General features: G+C 43.5%; 1 protein-coding gene across 1 annotated transcript in view; it reads right to left on the bottom strand.

Annotated features, from left to right (window-relative positions):
* Nucleotides 1-13223, bottom strand: part of LOC125696427 (myosin VIIA and Rab interacting protein) — a 332017-nt gene that overhangs the window by 210725 nt on the left and 108069 nt on the right. The gene's annotated exons all lie outside the window — the stretch shown is intronic.

Genomic DNA, 13223 nt, shown 5'->3' on the forward strand with positions numbered 1-13223 from the left:
AATACACAGATGCTCAAGATGTGCCTGCACTAACTCTAATGGAAACTCTCCTAATCTCCCCTACCTTGTGAGACCCCACCTGCAGTACTACATTCAGCTTCGGGTCCCCAGCATAAGAAGGACACGGAGCTGTCATAGTGGGTCCAGAGGAGGCCATAAGGATGACCAAAGTGCTGGAGAACCTCTCCTATGGAGACAGACAAGAGAGCTATGTTCTGCTTGTAGAAGAGAAGGCTCCCAAGTGGCCTCAATGCAGCCTTCCCATACTTCAAAGGGCTTACAGGAAAGCTGGAAGACTCTTTATCAGGGAGCATAGAGACAGGACAAGGGGTAAGGGCTTTAACCTAGCAAAGCGTAAGCTCAGATAAGAAACAAAAAATAAATTCTTTACTCAGAGGGTGCTGAGACACTGAAACAGGTTGTCCAAAGAACATGCAGGTGCCCCATCCCTAGAGATGTTTAAGGCCAAGTTGGATGGAACTTTAGACAACTATGGCATGAGGTTTGGAAATAAGTGGGGTTACACCTGGAAAGATTATTGTGGTGCAAATGGAAAAGAAACAAGCAGGGAAAGAACACCCACCTGTATCTGAGGATCCAGGTTCACAGGAAAGACTCCACAGAGGAGGGATCTCCACCAAGAGACCCTTCCCCTGTGGCAGTCAGCCCTTCAATGGGTCTAGGAGAGGTGCAGCCAGGCTCCACCCCTTCCATCACACAGCTGAATTGCCTTCACCTGTGCTCCAGGGCTGACTCAGTGCTCGCCTCAGGTGAGCAATCAGTGCTTCAGGCTGTGACTCAACAGTTCCCATACAGGTGGTTTTTAAGATCCCTCTGAACCCAAACCATTCTATGATTATCTATTTATTTATTGGATGAAATAAGACATTAATTTTGCTCAGAGCCATTTACAATCCAGAAGAAATAGTGGCACTGTACATCACATACCAGCACCACGACCAATCTGGAAAAGGAAGCAAAATTACCCAATGTCAGACTGAAACCAGTGCTTTTTATCTGTTTTGTGTAACACCACAAAACCCTTTCTAGCAACAATTCCTAGCTAAAATACCTTCAATACCATGTTTTTTCCTAGCTACATCTTATTCTCCCTTTGTGCTTTTCCTTGATAAACTTCTTCTTGTTATTCAGAGGCATTTTAATAACCAAATATTATTGAACATACTTTCCTTAAAATTGTGACAATAAATTCCCAGTTTAATCTATTATGTAGCTTATTTTTGGTGCAGGAACACACATCCTTTATTTCTCTTCCAAGTCATACCTTTACAAATTTCTCCTTCACTCCTTCAGAGAAACTTAACCCCCCACGGATTATATTTTTCCTGCAGGAACACATTCTGCTATTTGTTCAGTTGTAACTGATTCAGTCTTAGCAGAGACCTGTTTCTTAGAAGGAGTCTTTCAGTCCCTCCAAAGCTAACCTCAAAGCCCACGTGCAGCCCTTTCCAAAACAGCAGGGTTGCTGCTGCCCTAAGTTATTAGTAGATCAGGGTAAGAATGGAGGAGGGAACTTCAGCCTGGCTATCAGGAACCCTTTTCTCAGCTTCTTGCTTTGTGTTTTCTCTTTCCCTCAGGAAGCAGTGAATGAGAAGAACAGAGGACCAGGAGCTCCCTGCTCAGGTGAGATCCACAAATCTGTTTCCTGTTTCAGTGGCACTGGGAAAACTACTGCAGCCGCTAGATGGGTCAACGTCTTACTCTAGTTACTGATGACAATTTAACTTTGCTCATCCCAAAATTACAGGTTATTTTGTTGGAAGTATACTGTAATCTTATAAACCTTTTCCTGGGTGTTTATTGTTCAGGAAAAGTGCTTTGCTATTTATCTTTTTTTTGCCCTGTGTGGAACAGAGACATATAGGCAACACCAGTGAGAGCTTGCTCATCCTGCCTAGCACCTTCTCCATGGGGACACCACTGGCACCAGCAGGACTGGTACTTCTGCTCCACCTTCCTTTTGGTAGTAGCAGACTCCAAACTGAGAGGTGAAGCTGAACGTTTGGTCTTACCAGTAAAATCTCCTGCACGTTCTGAGATGCAGATTTCCAGTCTTTCTTCAGAGCAGAGCTCTTGGGAGCTGGAGGGCTCTTCAGGACCTGCAGATCTCTGATTTTGTTTACAGAGGGCATTTCTGGAAAGACTGTGATCACTGCCTATGCAGCATGTCTACAGATGCCTGCATTAAAAGCTCCTTTTGGCTAAGTGTTTCACATCTATATTCTTCTAGACAGAAGAGGTATCAGGTGAAACCACGGTTAAGAGCGTGCAGGTTTGTATTAAGTAGCCCTGAAACCTGTCAGACCCTGCCTGGCCCAAGTGTAGATTTGGTTCCTCTTGTAGCATCATTCTAATGACCAGGTAGGTAACTGTTATCTACCTACACAGCAGTGTAATGTTGTGTGATGCAACACCTGTTGTTACACAGATTTTGTAACTGATAACAGTAATTATTGTTTGTAGGATAATAAAATAAGATGCAGCTTTGAGAAATACCAGCTCAGGTTGGTAAGGGAGGTCCCAGGTCTACAAATGGCTCATTAATGGCCTACTACTGGCCCTCAGAGAAATGCAACCTGGAGAACTCACTGTAAACTATTTCGAGGTGGGAAGTGGTAAGAGGAAAGAACATAAATCCAACATACATGAAATACACCATGGGTAGTAAATTTGGGTGTAATGTGAATATGCAGGTCAACAAACGAAGGGAAATGTGGAGAGTTTGCTAGCAAACATAGAAAACACAACCCCAGCACAACCATCCTAAATTGAGAAGAAAAAAAACATAAAGAGCATACTGCTCTAGATGAAGGATCTGGTGCACAGGTCTTCTCCAGAAACTGTCAAAGCTAACATCCAGACAGTGGAAAAATGCAGAAGGCACCATCGAGAGTAGCAGAAAGCTGGTGTACGTGTCACTTTGACAATCTTTCTGCAACCTGGGTGCAGCAAATTGGGAACTATTGCCTGGTTTTATAGATAGGGAAAATAGATGCATGAAGCATCTCAAAATACTTGCTTGAGGAAACACTCCTTGTTTTTTTATGTCAGTCTGGTTCTTTAAATACATCTTTTTTTTCCACACCAGGCAACCTCAGTTTTGAAGTTTCTTTGTCCCTAAAAGCTTAACTAAATGTTTTATCCTTTCTTCTGCCAAAGTTCCTCTTTGGCAAGCTTTACTCCATGGGAAACAAGATAGGGACTCATATTTTGTTGTGAGACACTCCTGTACTGGGTCATGTGGAAACTCCAAATCCAAGTACTTGAACCATGATTGAATTCGGATTTAGATCAGATGATCAAAATTGGTCTTCCATCACAGCATGCTTGAGAGTGCCTTCATCACTTTGTTTCAAGGTGACAAGTGTGCAAAACAACCACAGTCAAGTAACTGAACTACATAGCTGTAGGAACAGGAAGGAACATTCAGCATGAAAGCACTCCAACATGAGGTTAGTGTTCCATATTCAAATGACATAACAGGTGCAGAAGGGCCTCTAAATTTTTCAGTCACCCTTGACCTGTTACAGCTCCAAGCACAGCTTCCGTTTTAGAAGACAGAACAATTCCCAGCTTCCTCTCAACTGTGACATGCCCAGAGCTCCTGCTCTGAAGTCATGTTAGAAGTAATAGCAGATGCCTCTCCCAGTGTGCTCCAAACCATCTATACCACTGGGTGACCAAACGGCATGACTGCGGGCAGATGTCAGATGGAATACTTTGGGATGGGGACAAGGCCTTATTGCACTCAAGAGCTGAAGACAAAAATTACAGAGGATGCAAACTCTTTTCTCCTTCAAACAGTGAAAGGTGCCTCTGAATGGTCAGAGAAAATGTCAGGTTCACAGAGCATCTTGAAATGCATCACATACGGGCATACATGAAACACACCATTTTAACTGTCCCAGCTTTGCTGTGTGTCTGCCTGAAACAGCCTCTAGATGAGGGTGTTGGTGACCATGGTCAGAACCAGCCTTTTGGGGCTCAAGGCTTGATCTCATTTGCTTTCTACTGCAAAAACTTGTTTTGTTTTTAATGAGAAAAGACTATGCCTAACAGCTTTGGTGCACTAGGGGCCAGGCAATCACTACAGGTCTTACACTGCAAAGGGAGGCTAGCCTAATCCTCTCTCTTCATGCTTAAAGCTCAACACTCAGAGAGGCCATTCATTTCCTTGCTTAAAGGGGAACTACAAAGAAGAGCTCAAGGTATGGTTTCTATGGAAATGAATGGCTCACACAGCCTCAGTGGGCCCAAGTTTGTTTTAAATCCTGGAAACTAAAAGCTTCACTGTGTCAAAGCAGCCAGTAATTTTAGTTCAGTGTGAACGGACATGAAGTCTTACATCTGTGCCAGAGCCTTAAACCTTCACCTTAGCAACATCATTTCTCATTATTCTTACATGAAACACACGATTGTGCTCTCCTGTGTGAAGAAGGAGGAGGTGATCTGGCCTGAAGGAGCCTGTTTGTCATGTAAAGGTATTCATTTATACGTTGTGCAAACACAAGTACAAAACATAGTGGTTTCAACTGGTGTCCATCCACAGTCTGTACAGAATGACTTCCACACTTCCCCCAGCTCCTCTTTAAAGCATTCCATCTGTCCCTTTTTTGGCCCAGTGCTCAGCTGATGGAAACCTCCTTGCAAATACAGAATATCAGCCTGCTGCCATTCAGGCCATTCAAGCAAATCCACAAGCTACAGAATGCAGTCAGGGCATCTTCCTGGGGCCAGGCTGTCACCAAACATCCCACAAGCTGGTCATGTTGCTGCAGCCTGGTAAAGGCTTTCCCCTAGTCTATCTCCCCAGACAACTCAGAGCAAGAGCTGCCGAAGGCCACTATGGCAGGCACACACATAGCATTTCCCACGCAATGCTTTCTTCCAGGAAACATTTCTCTTGATATCTGGATGTTGTGCAGGCTGTTCAGCTTGGTAGAAAAGTGGTGGCCTATTAAAACTGAATATCAGACTAGGTTTGAAAAAAATAACTGAAGGTCTTTAGTAGATAATGGATTATGTCAGAGTAACCTTTTCATGGGTTACATTTCAAATCAGTTTTTCCTTTAAGATAAAAAGGAATCATATTTTCCCATTTTGCCAGTATTGGATTTCAAGAATGCTACATTTACCACTTTAAGTGTTGACAAATGAAGCTATTTCCCTTCAGCCCAGCAATTTTTAGCAAATTGCAAAAACCTAAAACTTCATACTGCCTTGAATTTCAAATGTAATATTTACTACCTAAAAAAGCACACGAACAGGTGGCCCTGACTCAACCAGAGCTTGGGCCATGCCAGGGTCCTGTTAGACCACAACTGCTGGCAGTTGCTTGAGGAGGGGTTCAGTAAGACAGCAAACATCTGTAAGCCACAAGAGCTCGAGTCAGCTGTTTGAATGGGCCAATAACTGCTTATAAATGTTTGTTTTTCTAAGGGGTAATAAGGAAGGGAAAGATAGCAAACATGCTCTTGTAACACAACAGAAGGTTCAGATTCATCATTCTGGACGAAATAGCATTGTTACTTGGAAAAACAGAATATCTGAGCCTAGCACTACTAACATATGTTTTAAAATTAAACCTAGACTGGGGCTTGAATAGAGTTTTGACATTTTCATAGATTGCCTGCCAAAATAAATGTAAGGTTGTACACAATCTCATCTTATGTGACCTTTTTTTTTACCAGGACCATTTTAGGATTGAAGTAGACAGTTTGTACTCCACTATATAGGTGTGTCTGCACGCTACAGAGCCCTGTTTTATGGGACTGCTCACAGGCATCACAAAGGGCCAGAAATGCTCTCTGTGGCTTGACTTGGTTCTCACATCAAGTTGATCAGAGAAACCAGCCCAACCTACAGAAAACTTTCTTGCCATGGCAGGTCCAAAGCACTGAGTGTTGCCAGCAGGACGATGCTTGGTGCTACAGGCTGTTCCCCATGAGCTGGTCACAGAGTCAAAACACATTCCCCCACCCCCTCCAACTCTCAGGTCGGAGCTTTATATGAAATATCACCAGCCTTGGTTTCTACACTGCATAAGTGAATCCACTGTGTTTCTGGGATAGACTGATAAATATATAACAGCACTTACCAGAGCTCAGCTTAGACAGTTTTTAGTATATATATAATATGTATATAAATACGTATAAATAAGACATTTGATGGATGACCACGTATTCTATTTAAAACATGTATTTAACCTATGTATGGATTTTTTCTGACCCCGATAAGATCTTTAATAACAATATAACTCTTCAATAATGTAAGATAATAATATTCTCAGTTCTGGCTAGCTAGCAGTCAAGTCAGAGCAAATGGCTGACCACATAAACTCTTTGGTTTGTTTTTCACACTGCACAAGCACAGAGTTGTGAGGCTTCTCCCAGCCCTGAGAGGGCAGTTTCCTCTCAAGAAACTTCCTTAATGACCCATGAACATGCATCAGCTGAGACATGCAGCAATACTGATGAAGAGCAGATCTTTTCTTCTGACTTGGCAAGGCTGCTTGAAACTCCAGATGGATCAAAAAATAATAATAATTGGAAGAAAAGCGGTATCTTATTCCACTGGTTCCCCACAATCTTTTTCCTGTCTCCCACACACCTACACTTTTCCAGTCACGTGCTGAACACTGCTCCCAGCAGGGCCAGGAAGCACCGAGTGCTTCCTACAAAACATGCCCAGCAATGCGCTTTGCAGCGATCCCTCCTTCACCAGCTCACTGTCCCCACATCCATTTCCCAGCTTCTCTGACAAAGTCATGCAGATTTGGGCCTGCCAAAGCAAACTGACCGTAATGGCACTCATCTTAAATAGCATATCCCCTTCTAGCCTTTCTATTTTGATAAATGCCACATTTTCTGTGTGGCTGACCTTTTCCCTTTCTGAAGTTTCTGTGGGGTTTGGCATGGGGGGAAATGAGGTCCCAGAGATGGAGGAGTGCTGTGTGGTGGCTCTGCAATGACCCGTGCTGTGGCAATGCAGCACAGCTGCCACTCTGTGCTCCTGACTGCTGGGTGAGATTGTGACTTCACCTGGCAGAGCAATGTCAGGGGATGGCACAGCCAAAAAGGCTGAGGGAAATGGGTGCATTTAGATTGCTTGGTGTCCTTTACACCGTTTGCAGATTCTACTAAGCAAGGAAACAGTGATTAAAAGCTCTCAAAACAAACAAGATGTGATTTTTTTTTTTCTTAGCAGCAAATCTCTCTGAGCATCTCCCACTGGGACTCAAGCTGATAGAGCTGCACAAAGCCTGTGGGTCACTGCACAGAAAGCCCCCTTCAGCCATGTCTCCTGAGAGCCTTTCAGCATCCCCGTGTCCCACTGGAGCAGTAGGGCAGGTGGTTACAGAACAGCACTGCTGCTTTTCCTTGCTGAGGGCCGTTTCCCCACAGTTAGAGTATAGAAGAACAGAATTCTTTATTGCTTGAGCCCAGAGATAATAACTACGTTGGCCAGCTAAGTCAGTACTTTCCAGTGCTTTGTGCTGTTTTAATTCAACACAAATGACTCTTCAGTTCCTCTTCATCGCCACTGCAGTGACAATCTGCTCTGAGCATTGCACACAGTATGCCTCACCTTGTGTTGCGCTAGATAGTGGTTAGAAAATTGTCCTTGCTGCTTAGGCAGTGGTTTTAGACAACACCATTCTGGTATTTCCCTTGAGGATCAAGATAAACACATTTTCTAGTGATTTCCCTAAGAAACTTTATGTGCTGAAGCTATTCCTTGGGCAGCATTTCTGCTTATCAAGTAACCCAGAGGCTTTGGGGCAGGAAATTAAGACACAAAGAAGCTTTACTTTAAACGGTCCTTTGCAATACAAGTAGCAATACTGGGGTCTTAGACTATTCTTCCTATGCTTTCAGGTTCTTCCACCATCACACACCAAAAGGCATTCACTGTTTTCACTTTCCTACTGTTGTTTTTGAAAACATAATCCAAATTTTCTTTTCTGAATTAGAAGGTTCCCATAGAATAACAGCTTCTTTAATTTCCACTGTGTCTCACAACGTAAGTGATAGGTCATAGTGGACAGATATAGCCAAAGGCATTCTTCTAAAAAGTAAATCTTGTAAAATAACCCAATTCAGAGGTCTGAGGCAAAGAAGGGAAAGTTAAGTGGTGATTTCCAGCACCCCTGGATGTACACCCTGAGCCCTGTGCCATCCATGCACAAACAATTCTGCAAAGCAACCATTTGACTTCCTTTGACTCGACGCCTGGAAACAAACAGCTTCTTTCTGGGAAGAACAGTGTGTTTTGCTGGGCACAGAGAACATTTCTTTCCACTTCCATTTCAGTGGAAGTCTCTCACTTGCATCCACACTCAGAAGCTGGGTTTGATCCAGAAGGAATTGCCTATTGTTTTTGTTCTGCCTTTAAATAACGCAACCCCCACCAGAATATGGGTGTCTGGCTGTCTCTTCCATCCATCTTCTCTTCTTGAAGCTGCTCAGCACTGGAACCAGCCCCAGAGGTCCCTTCCAACCTCTGTAATTCTGTGATATCATACTTTATCACAATGATATGAAAAGAAAAGGCATATAATAGCAAAAGAGTAGCTTGCTGTAGCAGTCAGAGATCAAGACATGGAATCATATCCTCACGTGTGGTGCATTAGCAGTCCATGTGGGTAACTCGTGTGACGCTGCCTCATTGTGCAACTCCATTTTATCATAAAACAACACTCCAGTCAGTTTATTAACAAACCCTAGCAGAAGTGTATATCCTGTAATTATATTCCAGACTCTGCATATATTACAGCCAGAGCTTTTTTCATGCCTTCAATGCAAATGCTTTATGCTGCTGGCCAGTGACACACTCACATTCTTTCTTTTTTCTTCAAGAAAAGCAGGTATGAAATGGTCTTATCTGTCTGTAAGTACCCACATAATTACCTTGAATAAATAGAACAATTTCAGCCACATCTCAAGGAAGAGGAAATGCCTCAAAGCCTGTGAAAAGGTACAGATGTGTGAGAGGGAGAGGCAGTGGAGCACATCCAGGGAAAGAGAGGAGAGATGTCTTACACTTGACACCACAGTGACAGTTCTGCAAAGGCACTTAGAGAAGAAAACAAAGGCAAAAATACAGATCTGTAGGAAACCAGGCTTCCCTGAGTCTGTAACCAACAAAACAGCTTAAATTCCTGGGGGGTGATCATTGCGCTGTTGTAAAAGAAATTAATCAAAAGGGCACGCAGAGCTTTCTGAACTCTGGGCTTCAGGGAGAGTTGGCTGCTCTTCAGCTATCAGCCATAGACTATATATTTCTTTTTTATTTTCTCTCTAGAGGTAGATGTCATCTCAGGAAGAATATACTTGGACCTTAGAGGACTGAAAACTGTCCAGCAGAAATACAGCATTTGCAAAACTATCTAGATGAGGGAGGGGAAAAAAAAATCCCAAACCTTACTGAGCTGATTTCCAAGTCCTTGTTTTCTTTCCCCCACTTAAATGCTAAAATCTTTTTTAGGAGAAGTAAGATCTGAAGAAAATTGGCAAGAATCGAAAAGCACCATGAGAGACTGCAAAAATATTTATCATTTTCTCAAGAATGAATAAAAAGCAAAATGAAAAAGATAATGTAAGAGATCTAGAATGAAAAAACCCTGCATACAACCACCCATCAAATAGTGGACTGCTCAGCATCATCACAGCATGCACCCTCCTGCCACTGGTCCAACCCCACTTGGCTCCAAGGATGGATGGATGCAGAAAAGCATGAAGCCAGGACTTGCAGTAAGCTTGGATCTGTCTTTGCCATGCCACGTGAGCTGGGGAAGGGTCACAAGAAGCCCTCCCTGGGGTCTGTATCCTCTGCACATGCTGAAGTACAGCCATTCTCCTGGAGGCTTGAAGTAGCAGAACTCCTCCTGAACTGGCAATAACTCCATCATGCCATGGCCATATTCCAAAATCCTGGCCTACAAGCAAAGCCTGACAGCTCATTAGAGGCTCTGCTGGCTTTCTCCACTGCTGGTCCTTGTGATCTAGCTTATTGAGTGTGAAAAATCAGCATAGCAATAACAGGGCAAGGAAGCTAAGAACAATGTGCATCTCCATCATGCCGTGAAGCAAGAACTCAGCTGCCAGTCATTGGAAAGAAGAGGATCCCTCTCACACGGCCTCTTCCCAGACTCTTTATCAAAGGCCTCCTATGCAGCTTCACAGTGCTTTGAGAGACAACTGCTGATGAGCCAGTTTTCCCCTCTGAAGCCATTATTAAGCCACGTCTCTGAGCAGAGACATGGTGTCACCCCATGATACAACACATCTGTTGAAGTAGTCTCTGTCTCAGGCTGCCTACATCTTCTGAAGTGGTGATATAAATTAGGTAAACTGAAAAATGCTTTTTATTATTAAACCAGAATGCTGAATCAATGGGGAAATCAACATTTTGATACCCAGAAATGAGTAGGCCTGTCTTATATTTCATCCTGAGGCTAAAACAAGTTTTTCTTGCCAATGAAACTGCTGAGATTTTATACACTTTAGTATATCAGCACATAACACACAGAATTGATTTGGGCACAAAAGAAGTTTCCTCATTCAGAGAGTATGTAGAGATGAGAAACAGGCCAAGGACCTCTGTTGGCTTTCCTTTTCACAAGATCCAGAGATCCTTCTACCAGAATTGCTCTGCAAGAACAGCTTGATACCTGAGTTTTTACTGCCACCTTCTATGGCCCAGAAGATGCCAGGTATAATTGACTGGAGAGAGGCACGCAGGCCTGGCACTGACACACATGGAAAAAATGACATTTTTAACTGCCAGTTGCAACCCTTCCTAATTCCAGAGCTGATTTAATCATCTGAGCCAATGGTTTTAGAGGCGAAATTAAATGACAAAGGTGACAGAAAGGCCCATTGCTGCTTCCTTAAATAGAACAAATTGTTCTGATCTGTCACAGTAGATCAGAATGAAGGCTTTAGGCTAACCATAAAGATCAAACAGGGATGAGGGTAGGGGAGAACTGATGTATATTTAATCCCAGGAACTCTACTGTGATAAAACCTTTAAATTTCAATTCCTAAAGTTCTTTGATGTGATATTAGATGAGGGAGTAGCTCTGCAATCTTGCCCAAAGCCCCCATGCACATAGGCCAGAAGCTAGGCAATGACTACAAGACCAATAGCCTTCCCCTCTCTCTGTCCTGTCTCAAAAGGAGTCCTTGGAGCAGGAATGGGACAGTGTTACCCCAGGGCACTGCCAAGACAGGAAAGAGAAGGATCCTCCATAGCAGGGCCCAGGCTGTGCACTTCCCTCCTTCCATCCATCGCCCCACCAGATGCCATTCCACAAGCAAGTCTGAGGAAATGTGGAAACTGAAAGACTAAAAGAATGCAAGAAGGAAATAGTGCAGAAAATACTGTTGCCCATAACGATGCAGTATTCAGGACACAGATTGAGGCTGTGTGTGCTGAGCTCAGGATGAGGGTTGTTTTCTCCTGCTCTCCAAGGCTGCCTAGCCCAGGGCACACGTGGACATCTCACATCTTCCTCTGTTGCCTGACAGTTCTTTTACAAACCCCCTTTCTCCACTAACTCCAGCCAGTGCATCTTAATGTTTAGAGGAAATCTCAATTCTATTAACAAATAACAATAATAACTGTTGTCGCTATTTGGAAGACTGCTTCTGCGCCCACAAAGAGTAGCCTTTGCAGATCACTGAATGAAGGCTTTGCAATTATCCTCTGAACAAATCAAAATGAAACACAGAGAGCTCGAATCCTCAGCGTGTTGTATTTATGTAAATATCCAAATAAAACAATCAGCAGCACCGTTCACTGAAGTGAGCAGGATGTGTTGGGGCGCATTGCTGGCAAGACTTCCAGAAACCTCAGAGCCAGAAGCTGAAAACACTGAAGTGCCATGAGAAGGATGGATTTGGGTTCTCCAGTCGCTTCACATTGCATTGAACATTACATTTCTGCTTTGTATTTTTGAATAGAGGAGGAAAAGTCCCTCTGGGCTAAAGGTTAAAGGAATCAACAGCAAGAAGATACAGTTGCTGAGAGACAGAGCTTCTAAAATAGGTGCCGGGATTGCCCTAAACGGGCTAAACAAAGGCTGGGTCACAAGATTTAGGCCCTTTGGAGCACTGTCTACTCAGATATTTAACTGAGCTGCTCTCCTGGAGGTCTCTTTCGCACCTTTATCTCCACTCGTCTAGTCTGCAGCTTCTGAGATGCCATCCTTCAGCTGGTTTCTGTTTCCTCGCTGTTATGTACTTTCCTTGTTACAGCCCCCAGTCATAGAAAACACACAGTGGGATCAAATGACCACAATTCAAATGCTCCAGGCCATCTTCATCCAGGGTGGGTTGTCACAATCTCCTTCCCACCCTGGGAAAAAGTTTAAGCAGAAACCTATGCCTAAGTTTGTTAAGACTTGTTCTGCCCAAATGGAAACCGTGTTCTCTCTGGGTAAATCCGAGTCAAACAACAGTTTGCCCTCTGAATGTCACAGCCAAATGGTGGTGTCAAGGAGCTTTTCTTGCACGCCACAGCACACTTGCCACCTTCCCTCTTCAGTATGCTTTTGGATCTTTCTTGTCCAGCTCACTGCCCCAGGGACCCACAGCCTAATCCCATGGTCAGGAGGGAGCTCCTTACTCCAATTTGACACTATCTAACTTTGCTTATGGCTGAAAAGAACAAGGACGTGAATGCCCTGCCCTTAGTTAAAGGCAAGAAATGGGACACCTTTCCCTGTGCAAGCAAAGTTAATCAGGATCATTTTCCTGGATTTATGGTGACAAAGGGCAGAATACCACTTTGGAAGTCACACACCCTGACCTCAGCTTGCAGAGGTTACCTAAGAAGCCCATTTATCCAACCTGCTGCCTGAGAGTGATGCCATTGCTGAGCCCTGCTATAGAGTCAACTAAACCGGCCCATGTAAAACCACATGGTAATGCTCTGGACAATTTGGGAAGTTCAGAATTAAGTTATCATCATTTAGCATCTAGTTATTTATGCTCCTGAGGGAAAAGCTTTATTAGTACGGAGTGAATGTATCCACATTTTAAAGACAAAAGAACAAGTGACTCAACTAATAATTCATAAAATAATCTTCCCAGCTTTCCTTGAACAGTGGTGCAGAAATAACATGGTTGAAAAAAGTATTACAGAACCTCGGTCAAACACGATCCTTTGGAGCTAAGCAACTTCATTTTCATGCACAC

The sequence above is a fragment of the Lagopus muta genome, chromosome 7 (assembly GCF_023343835.1).
Source record: "Lagopus muta isolate bLagMut1 chromosome 7, bLagMut1 primary, whole genome shotgun sequence".
Lineage (NCBI taxonomy): Eukaryota > Metazoa > Chordata > Aves > Galliformes > Phasianidae > Lagopus > Lagopus muta.